This window comes from Fukomys damarensis, unplaced genomic scaffold, assembly GCF_012274545.1.
Source record: "Fukomys damarensis isolate Sample0158 unplaced genomic scaffold, DMR_v1.0_HiC HiC_scaffold_32, whole genome shotgun sequence".
Lineage (NCBI taxonomy): Eukaryota > Metazoa > Chordata > Mammalia > Rodentia > Bathyergidae > Fukomys > Fukomys damarensis.
Window position 1 is genome coordinate 35,681,049 of NW_022900944.1, and position 22,638 is coordinate 35,703,686.

Below are 22,638 nucleotides of genomic sequence, written 5' to 3' on the forward strand. Positions count from 1 at the left end.
TTGGTCTCTTATGATAGATACCTCCTTTTCCTTTTCCTGACCTCTAATATATGGAGTGCCCTTAAAGCTATCCTTTGTCCTGTTCTTTGTCCAAACTCACTCCTACAGTGATGTCTCCTAGTTACATGGCTCGAAATGGTATCTCTTCATGAATAATTATAAACATGTATCTGTCTTTATCATGTATTTCTCCTATGAATTCTACTGTATCAACCTGCATGTCTCATGGTATTCTCGTATTTAACACGGTCAAAGTGGAGTTTTTTATTTCATTTTCAATCTACTCCTTCTTTCATCTTCTACCACTTAATTAAACTCATCACTATTCATTCACTCCTTCATCCATTTCCTCAACAGTCTCCTAACTTTATCTTCAAAATGTATTCTGAATCTCCCTACTTATCACATCCACTGCTACCACAACAATCCAAGATACCATAATAATCTCTCACCTAGCCTTCTATGATAACCTCTTATAACCTGCTATCTAATTTTCTTGTTTTCATTTTGCTCCCCCACCCCTGCCCTTGAGTCTGTTCTTACAAAGCATTGGAAGAGATCTTAAAATACCCTTTGCTTGCTTTCCTTGTGACTAGGATAAAATTCATACACCTTGTCCTAGCCTTTAAGCATCTATTCTTTGGTACTGCCTCTTTTTCCTGTTACTCTCTCTCCTGTTACTGAACACCAGCCACAATGGCTATGTTTAAATTTTTAAAATACACCAAGCTTGTTCTGGTCTGGAGACCTTTACCTTCTGTCTGGAGTGCTCATTCTTGAGATCTTCATAGTGCTCTCTAGTTTATATCATTAAAATCCCAGCTTGAAAGTAAACTTTTAGATATATAGATCATCCCATTTTAATCAATTCCCCTTGACAATCTCTATTCTTTCACAGTGCTTAATCTTCCTTTATTATACTTATAGCTACTTGAAGTTATATTTTTAATTATCGGTTGATTTTTTTTTTCACTTTTCCTCCTTCTCTAGAAATTAACTTTTGTGGCTAAATGAAAGGATGTTGGATTGTCCTGCTCAGTAAATGTGGTTTCTCCTGCAATTAGCACAGTACCTGGCACACAAAGAGTTCTGAGTGACTGAGTCTGAAAGTTCTCAGGAGATAAATCAGATGGCTGACCAAATGAGAATTAGGTGCTTGAGTTTTCTTCTGGTGCTGACCTGGGCTGTACTGAACCAAAAAGCCTTCTAAGAGTGAAAGGCTCTAATACAAAGTAATTCCAGGGTGTTTGTTCCAGTGCTTGTTAGAGATTGAATGTAGAAATCCTCAATGATCCCTGCTAATAGCTAATTTGCCTATTTCCACTGATAGTTGCTGGCTATTAGTTGCTGCTGCCCAGTCCCCATCTAACTTGCCTTACAAGAGCTTGCTTTTAAGCAGAATTTTCTTTGCTTGCTTTACCATCTCCTTGCTTGGCTTTTCTTTCTTTAACAAGCACAACAGCATGCTGCTGCATCTTCAAAGAGTAAATTAATTCCGTCCGCAAAAGGGTCAAGTGCTAGAAAGTGCATAGCCATGCAGTTTGCATGGCAGGATACAGAAGATATGATGCTAATAAGATTCTAAGATGAGAACAGCAGACTGTCTCTCGGGATTCAGATGAAGGGGTCTGTAAATTTTAAAAGAAATGGTCTCCGAAAACTAATGATGTCTGCTTTCCAATTCATTAATAATGTGGAGTGGGGAGATGGGAGTGAGATCCAGGCCATGCTTTGAAATATCAAAATGTAACGAGGAAGGAAACAGTGAGAGTGATCTCAATGGGGTCATAAAGCTGGGAGAAGGAGGCAAACTGTAAGAAGATGTGGTGGTGCTATATGGAGGGGAGGGAATCAATCCACCCCATGTGTGTATATTTATGTGCATATAGTACCTTTATCTATACAAGAGTAGAAAAAGCACTGCAACATTGATAAGGCTTTTGCAATTTTCATATTTAAGGTGATTCAGAGAGAATATTTCAAGTATTGTAAAAACCCATCTGAAATGCCTACCTTTCCATATTTACAAACTCTGCCCTTCACCTCTTTGCATTGCATACAAGGAACTGAGTAACAAGAACCTCAACCTTGTTTGTAGTTAATAGTGGAAGGAAAAAAACCCTCAGGCAAAGCCTAATGAACCAAGAGCAATTCTGAGCTCTCCTCTGTAATATCTGCCGAGGCAGTGTCTTTCCAAGGGCTGCCTGGACATATCGTGTGACCTTGCTGCTTTACATCATTAAAATTTCCCATTACTGGAATGGTGTTTGCATGGAGGGGCCGTTGTGCAGACATTATAGCTGAGTTTCTCCCTGCTGCATTTGGAGTTTGCACTAATAGAAAATGCCTCTCTGCTTGAACAGTTCCCTCGAGCTAGGAGGTATGCAGCAGCAGGAGAGTTTAGCTTTGGCTTTTATTTTGACAAAGCTATTACATTTTGCAGATTGAGGTTATGGTCTTTCCTTCTATCTCTGTATTTTATCTGCATGATATTTTCTGATCTCCCTTTTAAACCCCCATTAGTTACGATTGAGGCTCTGGGGTGGCAGCCTGCCTTAGAGCTGTGATAGCGTCAGCTTTTCTTATGAGCCACTAAATAGACTGACTGATTCAGTGGGGTTCAGTCACGTGGAACCTTTCCAAGGGGCCTAGCTTTAGAAAGGAGACCCTTGTGGGCCGGATACGAGCCTTGGGTTGGAGATGGGTGGATAATGCTACTCCTAAAGAACCAACAATTGTAAAAGCAAAAGCCCAGCCTTGTTCTCTAGGGCCGCAGGCTCTGTTGGCTATGTTCTGACTTCCTTCTTATGCAGGTGGCCTGCTATGCCATGAGGCTGTGAAAGTTGACAGAATTGGTGGCATTTCCAAACCCCAGGCCCATCCTCAACCAGTATTACTACATCTCCTAAGGTGCCACTATCCCACTATTCTGCTCCAAACTTTGTTTCATCCACAAGACACGTTATATTTTCAAGAACCTCTGATTTTAAGATTTCAGCAAAAAGTTTCACAGTAATGAATAGTTTGCCTAGAGGGGGCAGGAATATTTTAGAGCATTGGTTATTCAACTGTAACCTGTTTAGCACCAATCCAAATGGAACAGAGAGATTCTTTGACCAGCTCTACTAAGTCTCAGCAAACCATAGCCAACTGAGAGGTTTTGAACCCAAAGGTAGAGCTCTAATTTCTAAAGCAAGATAATGTGGCCATTTCTTTGTTCACATCCTTCCTGTTTTAAATAAGACAGGGGTTTATTCCTGGTAAATGTTTCTGAAGCTGCAAGGGTAGCACACGCGCCTCAAACACTTCACTTTGTTCACCTACTCTTGAATACGTGGGCCGTGGCAGTCTAGAGTGGGGGCTGTCACAGAGAAGGGTTGTAGAGGTGAGGAATTTATTTCCCCAGGAAATCTCATTAGTGATGCAGTGCCTGTTTTTCATTGAGGTTTCTGCCCCTTGGCTTTGTTTTGACTCAGTAACAGAACCTGAAAGCTGTCTGGTGACTCACAGAAGGTCATGCTCAGAGTTGGGGGCAGACCAGAGAATGCTGCCTACCTGTGATTGATGTGTATTAAAGCTGTCTTGAGCCACTCATAAACACAGCAAGAATCCTGTTCTCTTTTCATCAGTGCTCTTGACCAAGACTTGATTTACTGTTTTGAAATCAGCTGCTCCTTCAGTCCTCTACAATAGCTTCTTTAATAGCTTGTCATAACAGTTGATGACAATTTGGAAAAGCTCACATATTCAATATATTTTTTTAAATTGACTTTGCACTATTCCAGGTACCATGGTTTTATAAACAGTCTAATTGTTTCCTGAGTGTTTGCTGACCTAAAGGAAAGTGTTGACGAATCAGACCCTTCTTTTCTGTCTATGAGGGTATTGAGATGTGTATTCAATATTGTAGCAAATCACTACTGAAAATTGGTTCTGTGTCCCTGAGGCTACTTACATCCAAAGGTGAAATGGCAGAAGTACCTGCTAGTGAAGACCATCCAGCTCTGCTATTTCTTGATAAGATTGCTTTAAAGTTTGTATTGAGAAGGGATTGAAATTGGATCTGAGAGTTATAAGTGACAGTACAATTCTCATTCTGGTAAATAATAATCAACATCATCTGTACCATTGAATGGGTTTTGTCAGTTTGATACATATACCTACATGATAATGAAATTTAAAACTGATATGCGGCTGGGGTGGGGCTCAGTGGTAGAGCCCTTGCTTAGCATGTGCAAAGCTCTGGATCTGATCCCCAGCACAAAAAAATCAAAACAAAAACAAAACAAAAAACAGGTCAAGACAGCACTGAAGAAAAAAGGAGTCATTCAATAACATTAAAAGTGCAGAGTATTAGAAACATTTGCACAGAATATGTAAGACTTATGTGAGATGCAACAACAATTAAAAATAAATTTCTACTTTTGGTCAATTTATGTGTTATATTTTCATGACTTGGGCACGTTGAACTGTGCCCTTACCTCCTAGTAGCCACTTGTACTTCTGTGTCCAGGAATGCCCCCTGGGGTGATTTTCAAAAATAGCTAGCAACCAAGTTGACAGGTAAGCAACCATTTAGAATAAATTCAGTAGTTCCACAGAACAGTTGCACCAGCCACAGAAGTCAATGCCACTATACCAGAAGAACATCAACCTTGCTCCTTATCCCTTTCCCCAAGTACAAATCTCACCTATCCTTGAAGGCTTCGCTTAAGTTTTACTTCTATTATAAAGAAGGCTTTCTTGTCCTGTACAGTTGATTCTTGACCCTGAATTCATACAATAAAGCTCTGTGCCTCTCAGTCATCTCTATATCACATGGTATGTTAAAACATTATATATTTTTATATTCCCAATAGCACAATGTTGTACACATGTAGCATGTCAAAAATATTTTTGGACATGGAATACTTTGATAATAACACCCACAGATGATGTTTTAGGCTTTTTTTGGGGGGGGCTGGGTATCGAACTCAGGACCTGGTGCTTGCAAGGCAGGCGGTGGAACCACTGAGCTAAATCTCCAGCCCACGGATGATGTTTTAAAGTGCTACATTTGTTATAGTGCTAATCTGAATTTCCTTCATGGGCTTGAACTTGGTTTCAAAGCACCCTATTGTCTTTTAGGAGAGCCATCTGAAAAAATTACATCTCAGCAAAGAACTATAGCATCAGCATATTATCACTAGTGTCTCTTTCACTGTAAATTTTCTCTCTTCATATACTCTGCACATTTTTCAGATGATGAGAAACTTTTCTTCATTCTCTTTAATTTGGAGTGGAATTGTGAATGATAGCTGCAATATCAAAGGTAGAGTTCAGTTTTCACCAATCGCTTCTCAGCCTTTTGGCTAAGATCAAGTGCAGTTTTCACCAGAACCAATGGAGAATTGTATATATTACAGTTGATTCTTATATATTAATCTATAGTTTCATATTTGAGCAGCATATATAGTTTCTGTTCAGAAAAAATAATGTTGAGATAAATCTACAAGAAGCCTCCCAGTGTTTAGCTTTTTGTTAAAAGGTTAGTTTGGTTATCTGAAACTAAGAATATGATTTTTTCCTCCTTAGAAATGATATCAAGGAATTAGTGTTTCAAGCCAGCCTTAGAGTTAGTCCTTATCAATCCACCAGCAAAGAAGGGTCTTAGACTTTGCCGGGAGGGTTTTAGGAAAGGTAAGGTGGATTCTCTGAGAAAGACTAAGGGCAGAACCTCCAAAGCATTGAGCATTGTTCCCAGATGACTCTTAATATATTTTTTGTAAAGCTACAATAGGGTGTTGGCGGATCTTTAAAACGAGTGTAAATAAGTAGAGTAAATAGAATAGATAGCACAGTAAAACATCGGAATAGTATTACATGAGCCACTTCTAGTACTGGTTCTGCTATAAACTCTCTTGTGGACCTTGAATGTCACTTTTTCATTGATGGGAAAAGTATCTGATACCCAAAACTTACAGGAGAAGAAGTTTCTTTTAGCTCACATTTATATTCCATAGTTTGCTGGTTCCAAGTCATGGTTCCAAACATGGTGGAAGGGCCTACCACACAGGAAAGTGGCTCACATCATGGCTGCCAGGAAGCAAAGAAAGGAGGAGCAGGGAAGGAGATATACCCTTTCAGGTCACACCTCTATTGACAGTCCCCACCTACTAACAAAAGTCACCTATATCATCCCCATGATTCAATCACCTCCCAAAAGCTGTGCCTATGAATGCATGAGGCCTCAGGGACATTCTCAATCCAAACCACAACAGTATCATTATACTTTTCTGGCCTATTTTCTCCTGTACAAAAATGAACAATTTCACTGTACAAGGATCTTTTCAGATGAACCATATTATGACAATCATCTTTCTTATAAGGCCATCTCTACCCAAATCTCTGTCCATCCTCTTCGTGCTGCCTCAATTTCTTTTTTTCTGCTGAATCCAGCCACTCTTTCCATTCAACTACTCACAGGCTAATAGTAATATAACAGAGAAGGGACAAACACTTAAGTACCTAGTAGATATGATAGCCCGTATTTTATTGACTATAAATGTGCCCATGCTTATTCTTTGTCTTAATCTATCTTAATCTAAAAGCCCCTGATGAGCAAAGATGGTACCTTCTTTTATTTATTCCGATATTTTACATCACTTGATGGTGCAGAAAATGAATGACAACAATGATACTGATATTTTAAATTTAAAAATGGTATTTTTTATTATTTTAACATTTCTGAGTACATAGCAGAATACTACTTATGTACACATGCATCATTAACTCTGTGCTAGTTTTAATGAAGAGTTGTTATAAATCAATACTAATTGTTTTGATGATACTACTAATTAGAGCCACCTGTTATATTAGTTTGGCTTCTATTATATATGATTTTACAATGAATTGATAAAGTCGGTGTGTTATATGCTGGTCTGTATATATGTAGGTATCTTCCCTTAGAGAAATATAGACAAGATTAATGCTTCAATTTGTTCAGACCTTGTCACTGCTTATCTAAGTTTTGTTTTTGTAACTCAAATTTTGATAGTTTTCCCAGGTAAGAGTGCTGGAGCATCACCTAATAGTTAGATATTTTCAAAGCACATTTTCTTTGCATTTAGGCTCCTTATGGATTATAGAATAATTTTCAAGCTTGTACTTTTTTGAGTAGCTCTTGTTCCTGACTATTGTAACACCAAATGCAAGAAAAGCTGCAAGTAAAGGTGAAAGGTGCTTTAAAAAAACACTGTCTTCTAAATCTCTCCTTTCCTTCCATAGTAATAGGGTTATAGCTTTTGGTATGGCTAGTCACATTTTCCAGCCTCTCTTCCATTTAGCTATGACCAAATGAGTAAGTTCTCTCCAGTGGTATGTGAATGGGCATGATAGGTACCACGGCTGGGCTGAATCTTAAGAAAGCAGATTGTGTATTCCCTTCTCGCTCTCCCTCCCCCCACCTCTCTCGCTCTCTCGCGCTCTCTCTCTCTCTCTCTCTCTCTCTCTCTCTCTCTCTCTCTCTCTTTCCTTCTGGTTAGAAAAATATGTGTTCTTGTATGTTTCTCTGCTTTAGTTAGCAGTAAAAAATATTTCTTGGTACACCCCTAGAAGACTTCTTACATCTGGAACACAAGGACATACTTTGCTCCAAAAATATCTGGGAAATTGAGAATCTAACTACTTTAGCTATTGTAGTTGCAAGGGGGTGAGGGAAAATGGGATCAGGAATGAGTAGATAATAAACAATGCCTGCAATAATGATTTAAACACACAGAGGGAAAACTAGAAGAAAAATATTAAAATAAACCCAATTTGGAGGATATAAGTTAAAAATAGAGAATAATGAAGTAAGCAGAAGGCCTGGAAGTACTATGTAATAATTGTCTAGTTCTTCAACAGTTTCACATAATTGTGAAAATTATTGCAGTTCTGATCAAGACAAAATCAAGCCAAGCATGGTGGTGTACGCCTGTAAACCTAGTACTATGGAAAGCTGAGCAAAACAATCCAAAGTTTGAGCCCAAGGCAACTAAGTGACTTAGTAAGATTTTAAAAACCGGGCTGGGACATAGCTCAATACAAAGGCCCTGAGTTAATCCTAATTACTGGCTTTTAAAAAAGACACAAAAAATAACATAACACAAAGAAAAATAAGGTAAAAGAAAACTCAATATGAATCAATACCAATAAATTTGGAAATCTAAAAGGTTGGGAGTGTGTGTGTGTGTGTGTGTGTGTGTGCATGTATTTGTTCATGAAGCTGAATTAAAGGAATATTTAAAGATGTATTCCTTAAAAAGATCCCAGACAAGATGGTATTCTAGATAAATTATATTAAAATTTAGAGATAATTCCTAAGTTACATAAATTTTTCTGAATATAAAAAGATGGAAAATATCTCCATTAATGCTAAATGGCTAGCATAAACTTGCTCATAAACCATAAAAATAATAATAACAATAAGATGAGCTAATTTAACTTATAAGTATATATTTAAATTCTAAACAAAATATTCTCAAATCAAATTTTGCACTATTTGAAAAGAAAAAATATGTTTCTAGGTGATATGACTCAAGTTATTGATTGATTAAAATTGATTTCTGGGATACAAGAATAGTTTAACATTAGAAAGTCTATTAGTCTAATCCATTACATTATCACTTTAAAGTAGAAATCCATATAGTCATTCTACCAAAGAATAGTTTGATAAAACTTGTTTCTAACTAAATGAAAATTTGAAAATCCCTTTGTAAGCTGAAAAGATACAAAACCAAATTCTTTAATCCAATAATGGTATATGTTAGAAATATGGCATGAACATTATAATTAAAGGTTTTTTGGCAAAGATGGCTAGGTGCAACCCACAACCTATTCCCCCTTCTTCCATAGAAATATAAATCCCAAGCTCAGCTGAATTTCTCAGCTTTCCTGGCAACTAGAGATAATCATGTGGCTAGGTTGGCTAAATCTGACCAATGAGATATAAACAAATGTACAGGATATCAAGAGCAACTTTAAGAAACTGAGATTGCCAACAAGAATAAATTTCAAAAGCCCACAATTTCAACTTTACAAAGACTGCATGCATTGTGATGATAACTGCAAATATTAGAAGTGTACAAGTTAATAAATACAATTTACAGCCAGGCACGATGGTACAAGCCTATAATCCCAGCACTCTGAAAGGCCAAGGCCGGAGATTCCAAGTTTGAGCCAAGGCTGGGCAGCTTAGTGACTTAGCAAAACTCTGTCTCAAAATAAAAAAATTAAGAAGGGCTAAAGATGTAGCTAAATGTAAAGGCCTTGGGTTCAAGTCCTAGAAAGAGAGAGAGAGAGAGATAGAACTTAGAGGTGCACATAAAAACATGAAAAGTATGCATGTGAATGATACACATGGATATCAGAGGGAATAGGGTAGTGCTTTACCTGTATCCAGAAGTTTTTGTTTCCTTAAAATGAATAAAAATTATAGCAAAAGAGTTTTGCATCAGATGTGGCAAATAACAGTTATTAAAAATTAATTGCATTAGTGACCCAGTTATTAAGTTAGAGCAAATTATTTTATATACTTTTCTCTGTATAGAAAATATTGCATAATTTTTAAAAATTTTAGTTATATAAAATAAATGCTTAAAACAAATAAAAACATAATAAAATGTCAGAGATGAACATACAAAGTAAGCGACATCTCAGCCACATGGCTTTGTTCTTCGCAGATTGCAGGGTGACTGAACATATATGAGCCTCAGGGCTTGGCCTAATTGCCTCCTTCCGAGTAAATAAATGTCCCAAAGCCAAGGGTAAAGGTAGTCACTTTGATTTCCATATCCTAGAGATTGTTCTGATAAAGAAATCAATTCAGATGTATTATTATTGGCAGTGGATTATTAAATGACTACAATCAGAGTGAAATTACCCTTATTCCTTTAAAGGAATTTTTGCTGGCTTTGTCTAATAAAGATGAATCAAGATAGTAGAAAATAAAATGTAATATAACACATTGATAAACAGCAACAAAAAGCATAAAATGCCAAAGATCAATCCTAACAAGAAATATGTAAAACCTGCAGGGAACAAAACTATAAACATTTACTAAAAATTATAAAAGGAAATTTAAATAAATGAAAAAACACTCTATTTCTTAGATGGGAACATTCAACATTTTGCAGATATTGATTCTTCCCAACTTGGCCTATATGTTTTAATGACATACCAATAAAATAGAACCTGATAAGATAATTCTCAGATTCATTTGAAATAGAACATTTTTTCTGAGACAGGGTCATGCTTTGTAATCCAGATTGGTATTGGAATACACAATCCTCCTGCTTCAGCTTCCTAAATGCTGGAATTATAGGCATGTACCACCATGCCCAGATAGGAAATTTTTTTTTTAAAGAAATTGAGGGAAGGTAATCTATATCTGAATTTTAAGTACATTAAAGATTTTAATAACTGAAAGTGTGGTATCGATAAGAAAATAGAAAAATAGAAGGTGCACAAACATTATATATGAGATTTTAATATTAAGATTATATTTCAAATCAATCAATGGAGTAAAAAATAATGCATATGCATATACTATATGCATTTTATACCCTGTATAACATTTATAAATATAAACCCCAGATGGATTGAAGAGCTAAACATAATGAATAGCAGAATTGTAAGATGATCAGAAACAAATATAGAAAAACATTTCTCTATTTTATGGTGGGATGGCAGCTTCTTCTTAATATAAAAACAATACCCACAAATCACAAATGAAGAAATGCATAAATTGGATATCAAAAATGTTAAGATAAAATGGTAGAAAATATTTGTAACATGTGCAGTTAAGAAAGCAGTAATCAGAATCAGAATACAGAGACCCTCAAAATCAACTTTTAAAAATCAAATAAAATATGAAAGATATAAAAACACATAGAGTAATATAGAATAAAAATCCAAAATGGCCAATACATATGTGAGAAGTTCTCCATACCGTTACTAATCAAGCAAAATGCAAATTGAAAGGAGTGAGGTGGCCAGTATATTGGACAGTTTTTGTGTGTGTGTGTGTGTGTGTGTGTGTGTGTGTGTGTGTGCGCCAGGGATTGAACTCTGGCCCTTGTGCTTTCTAGGCAGGCACTGAAACCACTAAGCTAAATCCCCAACCCCTGGACAATATTTTTTAAATGAACAATTCTTGCAATTAGGAAGAGCCCTAGGAAATGGATACTTCCATACCTACATTAGCTATCTCTTCTAATTTCTCCTTTGCTCACTTCAGTCTTGTTTCACCAGCCACATATCTTTCCCTAGTACACACCAGCTCTGACTACCTCAGATGTTTTCACTTGCTGATCTCTTTCTCTTGAGTCCTCTTCCTTCACATTGCTAGGTGACTTGTTCTGGTACTTCCTTCAAGTTTCTCTGAGATTATTTTCTTAGAAAAATAACTGTGCCACCTAATTTCAATATGCAACCTGCCCCATCACTCCTGATGTCTCTTAACCTGCTTTATTTTCCTCCACCATGTTAGACAGGTGGTAGGTAGGTAAATAACCACTGAATTAACCTTTTATGAATGAATAAAAATGTCAGTGATAAGGAGGTAAATCAGTATGAATTGCAGGACATTTGACATTTAATTAAATACAAAAATAGATAAAATATGGGTACTCTCTTGGTCCAACAATTCTACCTCTATGTATCTGTTCTTAGTGCATGAATTTGTCCACAAGGAGACACGTGTAAGGGAAGCCAGAAATGTTGCATACAACATTGTTTTTAATAATAAATAACAACATAAATATTTATCAAATTAGGAGAGGTTAAATAAAATATGGTATATTTATGCAACCCAAGGCTATGCAGATGTTATAAAGAACAGAATATTTTATATGTATTTGTATGAAAAGACATCCTGACATGATAATGTTAAAGTGGAAGAAAGCAAGTCACACACACAACAAAGAAAGCAAGTCACAAAAAAATACCCAAAATATAGTTTTAGTCGTGGAAAAAATCATGCTATGTGTCTATATACATGAAAACTGCATTTATATAGATATATATATGCATGTATAAATATATAAATACAAATTTAAGGTATAAAAGATGCCTACCAAACTCTTATTATTTTAACATCTTTCTGTGGAAAGCAGTTTGCATGAGGGAAAGCTAGTGTGAAAGTATATTCTATATATTTTCATTTTGTTTTTACTCTTTTACAATAGAAATATATTTATGTGCTGTGTTTTTAATTAAAAAATAGAATGTCTCCAAGGTTATCCTCGCCAATGTCAGTCTCACTCATTTGTATCCTGAAATGCTCTCTTGGGTGGCAGTGAATGAGATGAAGTAATGGCCAGTGTGCTGGGAATTGCATTTAGGAGAGCATTGTGCTAAGGAACATTAGTCAGCCACGTGTGCCCCTATAAAAAAAAAAAAAAAAAAAAGACTGAGAACCATGTTTATGCCCCATTGTTTCATTTCCTCCCTGCAGCATCTAGAAACAGAAGAAGACTCATGTTGCCTTTACTATGGTCACAATATATCAAAAGTGCAGAAGAGGGATTTTTGCAATGTAGACACATTTTTATACCTCAGAATAGCTCTTTGTTCTGTATTCTGAGTAATTTTAAATAAATAAGTGCTTCCCTGCCAACATAAAATACAGTGAAATAAGTTGCAGGACTCAAGGTGTGCAAATGAATATACTGACAGTCCCTTCTTTTAGCTCTCATATGTGGATCAGAAACTGCAAAATAATATATGGCATACTAACCTCACTTTGTAGGCATTTTAACCTTTCCTTATGTGCTTTCATTCTCAGTTGTTGTATTCTTTGCAATTTATACTCAAACATGTTTGTGCTAATGCATAGGAACACATACACACACCCAGAACTGCCTGTCTCAATGCCAGGCTTTTTCTGGATAAGCATTGCTTGACCTCGTGTCTGTTCACCTTGACATCCTTTTAATGACTACCCAGAGTTGCAACTCACTGACCCATGGACTAGTGACAACCTTTTGGGGCAGCTCTGCTTAAATCAGATTCCTTTCTCTTCCTTCTTTACTTCTTGATGTGACAGAATAGAATTGGCTTGATATGACAAAGAAGAAAATGATTTCCATTTAGATATATGAACAATAATAGGAATAACCAAAATAATGATACTCAATAACTAATGTTGCAAATTGCCAAGTACTACAGTAGGCATTTTATGGATCTCACAACTCTACAAGCCAGGTATTATCCTTATTATTCTTATGTCAATTTTACAAATGAGGAAAATAAAGTACAGAGAGGTTAAATAGCTTGCACAAATGTTGCACAGCTAGAAGTGTCAGAAATGGGATTTGAGCACAGAAACAAATGTAATAATAATCAAAATATGAAAGCATTGAAGGCCTGGACTATGTAGTGAGGTCCTATGTCAAAAATAACAACAACCAAAAATTTCTTATTCTATATGATTCCAACAAATCCTACTTCTCTGATCAAACTCTAATACAGTGTGTTGATCTGTTTTTATCTGTACAGGTTTATATAATACAACTTTCATTCTTCACTGAGAGATCATGGGGATTCTTGTAAGTCAAAAGACTCTCCCCACTCCCATCCATTTCTCCATATATGTTTACATACAGTAACACTAAAACACTGATTTATGGACATAGTATATATCATATATTCTAAATTTTCTCAAGATTTTTTTCTTACTGATCTTTTATTCTCCCAATTCCCTTCTTATGTCCCACAACTACTCTCCAGACAACTTACATTAACAAACTTCTGTATGTTAATAAATTTTCCTTCAAGTTCGAAGATCCACTTTGAACTCCTAAGAACAATTATTTAAGTAAACTATGTTTTTCCTGCCAACTTGCCTTACCTATTTTTCCATGTATTATATTCTCATATGGGCTATTTTCTGGATTCTCTCTTCTGTCAACTGATCCATCTGTTCTTATAGTGGTACTGATTACAAACACTACATACATTTTTATATATAATATGGTAAGGAGCTACACACTCATACACTATTCTTTTTTATGTTTTTAGATTACTCTAGGTCATTTATTCTTGCATATATGTTTTAAGATAGCCTCCTTTCTCAAAAAACTCTGTTCAGATACTAATTATAAATGTACTTTTATTTTAATGTGGGAGGATTACTGTTTTATCATCTTCGGTCTCCCATCCAAGAACATGAAATGCCTTTCCAATGTTCATATCTCATTTCATCCTTCATTGAGATTTTATGGTTTTCTTCATATAATCTTGTGTCTTTCTTTCTACAGTAATACCCCAGTTCATGAATGCTTCCGTTTGCAAACAGTTCTGCTCACAAACAAAGCATTAGGCAAAATTTTGCTTCCATTCTCAAACTCCTTGTCGGGTGACAAACACAACCATGACCAACTTCACCACACAATCAGAAACGCAATTTCCCCCAAGTCATAAAACAAATTGTTTGTAAACTGAGGCACCACTGTTACTTTTATAACTAATTATTTTGTCACCATTTTGAACAAAACACTTTTATTTTTCTATTTTTGTTTCTAGATCCATTTTGCTAAACTTATCTTGTATACAGTTCCCTTAATAGATTATTTTACTTTCTGCCAGAGTTCACATAGAGAAACAGAACAAGTGTCATAAAATAGGGTTGAATTGTAAGAGCAGACCTTACACAGTTGAGGGAGATGTTTGGAAGAAAGGACCCAAAGGGGAGTTGGAGGATCAGAGAAAGTCACTAATAAGCTCTCTTAAAGATGAATGCATGGAAATCTGGAAAACTAGATATGTCCAGGTACTAGAGAGAAAAGGTGAAGAGGAATTAGTAGAGATGCGTATGCATAGCTAGCACATTTGCACAGCTCCCATTGTGGAATCATCAGTCCAGTGTCTGATAGAGGATTTGTGGCTACTCTCAGCAGGTCCAGCAGTTAATTTTCTTGCCTCCCTGCAGTCACTAGATTCCCCAAGACAAAGTTAAAATAATAATTATCAATGGCGCTTCTTAACTAGAGTCCAATTTGAATTGAAATAGTTTTAGAGTTTTGTTATGTAGAATGACATTTTCTGCTGGTTTCTGCAAAATTACCTTCATTGTGCTTAAGTAGACTCCTTCTACTTATTATTTATTAGGAATGATGTCTGAATTACTTTGAATACCTTTTCAGCACCCATTGATATAATTACTTTGTTTTATTTTTTGGATTTTATGATGTAATGAACCATGTTGATAGATTTCCAGATATTAAAATATGCCTTTTTTCCTGGAATAAATCCTTCTCAGTCATATTGCATTATTATTGTGTTATGTTACCGGATTCCATTTATTATGACATTATAACTTTTGCTTATATATTCATCAATGAGATTAACTTTTTAAGCTTTAACCATGTGAATTGTATTTTTCTGAGATGCTTCACCATGAAAACTCAATAATTTGAATATATCACTTGTGGCTTTAATAGGTGACCAGCAAGATGGGGAAAGGGAGTAATTTGATGTTCACTCTCACAATAGTCTTCCTATTGGTTGACCTCTGTGTCCTGAGATAAATTATTCACTGCACACTGATCTACAATCTCTCATGTCTTTCTCTTAGCATGTTTATTATTTCATTACATACTCATTAATGGGAAAAACTATCTGCTATGATGTTTTCATACACCAGATTTAATTAGTTATTCATTTAGTGCTGAGAAGATAGAGAAAAGCATTCAATATGAAGTACTCTTCTAAATGCCTTTTGTGAATTGAGTAGGAAATAAACACTATTTTGGCCATCTCAACAAAATTAATATTTACATAGTGTTAAATTCATAACTTTGCCTCTATTAAGACCTCACTCAAGGAATCCAGGTTATTTCATATATGTCAATATAGTGGTTTTAATATTTTAATAAGTTCATATTAAATTCATTCTATGAGCCTGATGTTGTCATTCAAAAAAAAATCTGCTACTTCATATGTCCTCTAAATATGCATATTTCCTATTTGAATTATAATAGCAAGAAAGGAGAGATCTGTGTATATTTATAATTTGTATAGTTTGTTTGCTATGAGGGAAAATAAAATGTTATCTCAGTTCTTCTTACTTGCCTTTGTAAGAGACAAGTAGATGTAGGCTTGTGGGGCTAATATCAGGCTCATGTTGGAAGGGCTCAGAAGCAGAGCAAGGACTTTTAGGGGTCAAGGAATCCATAAAGGCAAATTGGTCTGCATCTGCCTCAAGCTGTGGTGTTAATATGAGTAGACAGAATGCTGCAGAAATGTGAGAGAGAAAACTATAAAAAGTGATATTTAAATTGCTATGAAGCTTGAGTTGAGCCCTTTTCCATTATTCCAGAATCATTACTAATATGAAGGAAGCAGAGAGAAACCCAAACCCAATGAAAAACCGTAGGAAGCTACAGAACACATGAAAATCCCAGCTGGTGAACAAAAATCTATCACATTGTCAAAACAGTGTGAATGAAAATCTTTTAAACATGCATCAGCTGCGGGGGCCAAATGTGGAGAAGTACAAGACTAAGATGGTGCGGAGGAAAACTGGGGAGCATTCATGCTCACTCCTCTAAGAAAACCTGCCTATGCTCTACTGAGTCATACACCGTTAGGGTGATAAGGCAAGCTCAGCTGCGAATGTCTGTGATGTGTGTATTAAAAAGCTTGGCGGAAATGTCATAGCTCAGCTCCCTGAATGAAGTTATCTTTAAAATGAAGATTAGATATTAGTTTTACTACTCTATTATTAGAATTACAACAAACCTAACCGCTAGATTTCTTTGAATGTATTGTCCTTCATACATATATATTGATCACCTACTACATATTGTGCTATTCACCTTGAAAAAATGGCAAGAGTAAAATGGTTATCAAAAAGAAACAAAATTTTGCTATAAAACAGCTATAGTAGCAAAACTACAAAGATAAATCAGACATGGTCTTGAACTTCCAGAAGTAAAAGCTCACGTTGTGTGAGGGAAATAGACATATGTAAATAACATCACACTGACTGTAAAAAGAATAATAATAGAGGAGTAGAATTCTGAGTGAGGGAAGGGTGAGGAGGGAATGAATAAAGATGATAGTTGGGAAGAGATGGTTTATATAACATTCCAGTGTAGTCTATGAGTTGTCATCCTGACTGGATTACTAACGAGCTGAGTGACCTTCAGCAGGTCTCTAGGTTTTCGTTTTCTCATCTGTAAAATGAAGGAGTTTTTCTATAATGATCTCTCAGATACCTCTTCAGAACCAAGTCTCTAATTTTATTATCCTATTCACATAGAAAAATGGCAAGAGTAAAATGGTTCTCAAAAATAAGCCAAAATTTTTACTATACAACCATTTTAGTAGCCGTGCATCTTGCATTTACTTTTTAATGCATATTTCTTATTCCTGTACAGGTCTACATCAGGAAAGTGAAAAAAGGAATGTGTTTTAAGATAGCATATTAGATTTGGGGGTAAGAAACATTAAAATATAGAGAAGTACAAAGAATAATAGAGCAATTGTTTATATTCTATATTTTTAAAATATTATAGGTAAAGCTAAAAACCCCATAACCACTGTTTCTCTGTCCAATTCTTTTCCTTTCACTCTTCAGGCACAATTACTAAATTTTTTTTAATCAGTCCTGGACATTGAGTCTAGAGCCTGGTGAATGACAGGCAAGTACTTTACAACTGAGCTACAATTTCAGTTCCAAGAATTTAAGTCTAGCTTCAAATTGATTTTTTACCTCTTAACGTACATTTGTACATGTATATCTCTAAGCAATAACATAGACTGTCTAATATGCTTTATCTAATGCGTGTATAACATTTTCCATTATTTTTATTTTAATACCTAATATCTTTTTGGACCTACACACCTGAGAGTTGATTCTTTTTGACTGTGGTATAAAATTCCACCACCTAATTTTCTATTTTACGAATTTTTTATTACTTTCAAATATCTAATATTATAGTCAATGCTACATTGAACACACATGTATGCATTTATTTCTGCACATACATGAGAATTTTTCTAGGACATAAATCTTATGGAATGGCTTGTTATATGGATAGTGTTTCCAATATTATTAGGTATTGCCACATGCAATGTGAAATATTTGAGCAATTCGCACTATCACCAGAGGTTCATGAAGTCCCCATTTTCTTACCAAAAAAAAAATTTTTCTGGTTTTTTTGAGACAGGGTCTCACTATGTAGTTGAGACTGACCTGGAACTCACTATGTAGGTCAGGCTGTTCTCAAACTCACAGTGATCCTCCTGCCTCAGCCTCCCAGGTGCTGGGATTACAGGCATGTGCCACCACGCCCGGCTCTTAACCAAATTTTTTTTTTTAATTTTTTGGTACCAGGTATTGAACTCAGGTCCTTGCACTCGAAAGGCAGGCCACTGAACCACTTAGCTAAATCCCTGGCCCAACCAAAATTTTATACCAACTAATATTTAAGTTTCTGACAGTTTGAGTGGGAAAAAATGGTATCCTATTATTGTTTTGCTAGTGAAAATATGTTTTTGGAGTATGACTTTTGACCAGGTTTATTCTTCTCTGAGTTTTTACTCCATTCTCTTTGCCAACATTTAGGTTGCTGTACATAAGTTCTAATTTTCAAATTTTATGGTTTGATCTATTTTAGAAAGCTTTTTTTTACCTTGAAGCAACTCTAATAGTTTGAGTTTGTTTTTCACTTTAGGTTTCTAATCCATCTGGAAATATTTTGTGTGGGCATTGTGGTAAGAAATCTATTTTTTTTTTCAATTACGGATAGGCAGTTGTCCAAAAGCATTTATTGGATAACTTGTTTCCACTCAAAGATTTGTAAAGTAACTTCTTTCAATTACCAAGTTCCCATATATGCTTATGTCCGTCTCTAAAGTCTTTATACTGATCCATTGATCTCCAACTGGCTCTATTTTTTATTCCCTAAGTAATTGGCTGTATTTAAAATTTTTAAAAACTAGTTCAATTTAGCGTGCCTATTTCTAATATCTCAGCCCACTGATTTTCCTTTGCTGTACTTCTGGGTATCCAAAGTGGAGCTACTGTGGGGAGATGTCTGCATGCAGTAGGCAGCTGGTGACAGAGCAAAGACTATATGTAGCACAGGTGAGGCATTTGGCCCACTCCCAAGATGGCTACATGGCCATTTAGTAAATTCACACTGAAGACTGGACAATCTAAGAACAAGATTCTGATTTAAGGGAGTTCTGGGCATATATGGTCAGCTACTGTGGATTGGAATTTTTCTTTGACCTTTCCCTGGTAACTCCTAGGTAGTAGCCCACTCTTAGATCAGTTTCCTCTTTAGAGATCTTTGAGGTGATCTCTTTCTCCTTTCCTTTCTAGTATTTACTACCTTCTAACTATAACCCTCTCTCTAAAAGTTATTTTATTTTCTCTTGCAATAGTCCTTGAAAGACAGAAAGACAGTCAGAAATAAAGTCTAAAACAATTAAAGTTTGACAATGGTAAAACTGGCTTCCCCTTCCCTAAGAGTAAAAAAGAATTTTCCAGGAAAAACTATCTGAACTTCCTGCCCTAGAAAGGAGGAAAAAATGTTTTAGTCCTTGCCTTTATAATGATCTAAGTAACTTTGAATTTACAAAATAAGATGAAAACAAACTAAAACCCAACAACCAAATAGTTTTCATGTAAAAGGTAAATTGATACTGGGAATAGTGGCACATGCTTGTAATCCCAGCACTCTGGAAGGCTGAGGTAGAAGAATAGCAAGTTCAAACCCAGCAAGAACAGCTTAGTGACATAGCGAGACCCTGTTTCAAAAAATAAAAATGAAGAAGGGCTGGAGATATAGCTCAGTGTGAAGGCCCTGGTTTCAATCTTCAGTGTTACCAAAAATAAAATAAAATAAGTTGAAATCCATTTTTCTGCTCCATGTAATTTAGAATAATTTCAGGAAGAAGGGATGGTCGTTCTGTTGGACCTTCCTAATCTGCAATTCTAAATATATTGGGGGGAAAATAATCTATCCCTTTCTAAAGGAATTTCCTCTCCACATGTACCCTTTATCTAAATCTTTTCTAATTCTTGAACTCATTTTTCTGAAAGGGAAGGTTACTTCATTATCTCCCTTTGCATTAAAAAACATACTTCCTGGTGTCATTTTCAAGGAAGAGATTGTTAATCGTAATGTAAAATGGAACAAGGAAATTAAAGTTGGCATACTTAATAACAATTGCCAGATGATTGTCAAGATGAGCATTCCTGCTAACATGCTAGATCCAATCCCATGGCAACTTCTAGAGTACAGTAGAAGGGTTCACACCTGCTCCTGTGATGTTACAGAGCTGGGGTCTGAGGTTATAACATACTTTGGATTTCTTGAAAGAGAGTCTCATTTAAAAATTCAAGCACTGTTATTAATTTCCAAGTTTATATTATTTATTATTATAACATTAAAATGTACTAATTTTGTTTTTGTGAATCACCAGTTTTACACTGCATGAAAATGTACACTTATTAGTCTTGGGTTTTTCTTTACTAATTACAAGATTATGAAATAATATTTAATATATTAATATTTAATAATATTAAGAATCAGGGAGACTATATTCAGTAAACTTTTCATAGCTCAGCATCAATATTCTAGAAATCTTTGTAACTTATAAAATGAATAAATGATTATAAATATTTGTGCTTACTGATTTAAATCTGTGCATACTTAACTGAGTTTCTTTAAAAAAATAATTAGTAGGGCTAGGGATGTAGCTTAGTAGTAGAGTGTTTGCCTAACATTCAGAAGGCTCTAGGTTTGATCCTGAGTACTTCAAAACAAAACAAAGAAACAATGAATGATGATATCAAAGATATTTGACAGAAATTAACATTCCCACCTCTCTCCTTGCAGAGGAGTTCTCTGACTCAGCCCAGGGGATAAGTTTCTTGAGTTTTCCTGAGATCTCCTTTAAAAATGTCATGCAGACATAAGGTGGCCATCTTGTTATCTGATGAAAATTTTCCTTCATGATAAATGTGTTACCATTGTTCTAGGATTGGGGGAGCATAATTTTTGTTTTACTTATTATTTCTTTGACCATTCTTGAATATACTCCAACTTAGTTTTCTCTCTATTATCTTAATGTGCTTTCTGTAAAACTTCTGAAAAAATAATTTGAAATCAACAAGTGTTATATGTACATAAATAATCCCTTCAAATGATTAGGGAAAAGGCATTTGGGAACTTCTGGACGGGCTTTTTGAAACATACACTTTGTTTGGGTTTGATTTGATTTGGTTTTGCTAAATTCATGTCTGATTTCTAGCCCAAACCCAGGCTTTTTTCAATAATACATTGTTGCAGTGCATAATGATTACATTCATCATGGAGAGTTGGTACATGTAACACATCTTAATTCTTTTTCTTTTTCTCCTCTCCTACCTCCCACTCCTCCATCTCTAGACTCCCTTCCTATTTGCAAAAGATCTATCTTGCTGTTTCGTATTATTCATTCTTTATTTTGTTCTTTAAATTATTTCTACTTTAGGCCAAACCCAGATTTCTCCATTTACTCGTAAACATTTGTTAAATATTCATTAAATACTCATTAAATGAGTATCTGCTAAATACTCTAGTTATTACCTTATAAAACTTCCTACTCACTAAGGAAATGAAGCATTATATTCTGAATATTCTGTGGATTGGAGCCCTAAGAGAAACACGTTAAAAAGTTCCAAAAAATGAATACAAAATTTCTGAGAAAACAGGGAAAATGAGTTTTAAATTGGGCACTGGGGGATTTCTAACAGCCAAAATAATGGAGGAAAAAATGGGATGAGCAAAAATATTGGCAGAGAACAAATGGAGGTGTTTGGGAAATAGAAAACATGGCAATTTAGAGTTGGAGTTCTGCAGAGTAACATTCTATTCACTGCAAGGCTTTGAACCCTTAGGTTTAATTCTGAGCCAATTGTAACTCCACAGGATATGTAAATAGGGATAACAGGTTAGAATTGTTTTTTGGGAAGATTGATTGGCAGTGATACCTAAAGTGGTATGGAAGTGGTTTGAATGCTATTTTGTGAAGCTATGGAACTTCTTAGGAAATTTTGTAATAATGTGTTTGAGATAGTGAGGGCTGAATAAAAGATAATGGTGAGCACAGGGAAGAGAGAGAATGCAAGGCCAAAGGAGATCAAGTGCTGTGGTGGAAATGACAGAGTATAACCTAGTTGGTTAGTAGTCAAAATTCTGGGCTTTATTCCCAAGTTAGTTATAATGTTTGGGTTTTGAGTTTTGGTGAGGTCTACTTTGACCAAAATGTGGTAGAAAAAGTATGTCCATAGAATGGCCATCCTGTCTGATCAAAATTTTCTTAATGATCAGCGTACAGGGTGTTAAGTTTTTCAAGAAAAGTTAGAGTATGTCAACGAAAAATTTGGACTAAGGACAGCTTTGAACTCTAATTCAGAGCAAGATAACATCTCTGATGCTCTTTTATAATACCTACTTCATAAGTTTTTGCAAGAATTTAAGACCTAATGACATCATGCATATAAAGTAACAACACAGTCTGAAACATATAGTAAGTGAACAGTAAGTATTAATTCTTCTTTCTTTTTCCTGCTTCGAATTTACAAACCTTGGAAAGACTGACTTTTTTTTTTTTTTT

The 22,638-nt window shown here is 35.3% G+C and overlaps 1 non-coding gene across 1 annotated transcript; it reads left to right on the forward strand.

The window, feature by feature from the left end:
• The first annotated feature begins 5,331 nt into the window (after nt 1-5,331).
• On the forward strand, nt 5,332-5,518 carry LOC117283941. The gene has a single exon (XR_004514999.1). It is a non-coding gene; the product is annotated as a U2 spliceosomal RNA (small nuclear RNA).
• Nucleotides 5,519-22,638: the final 17,120 nt, after the last annotated feature.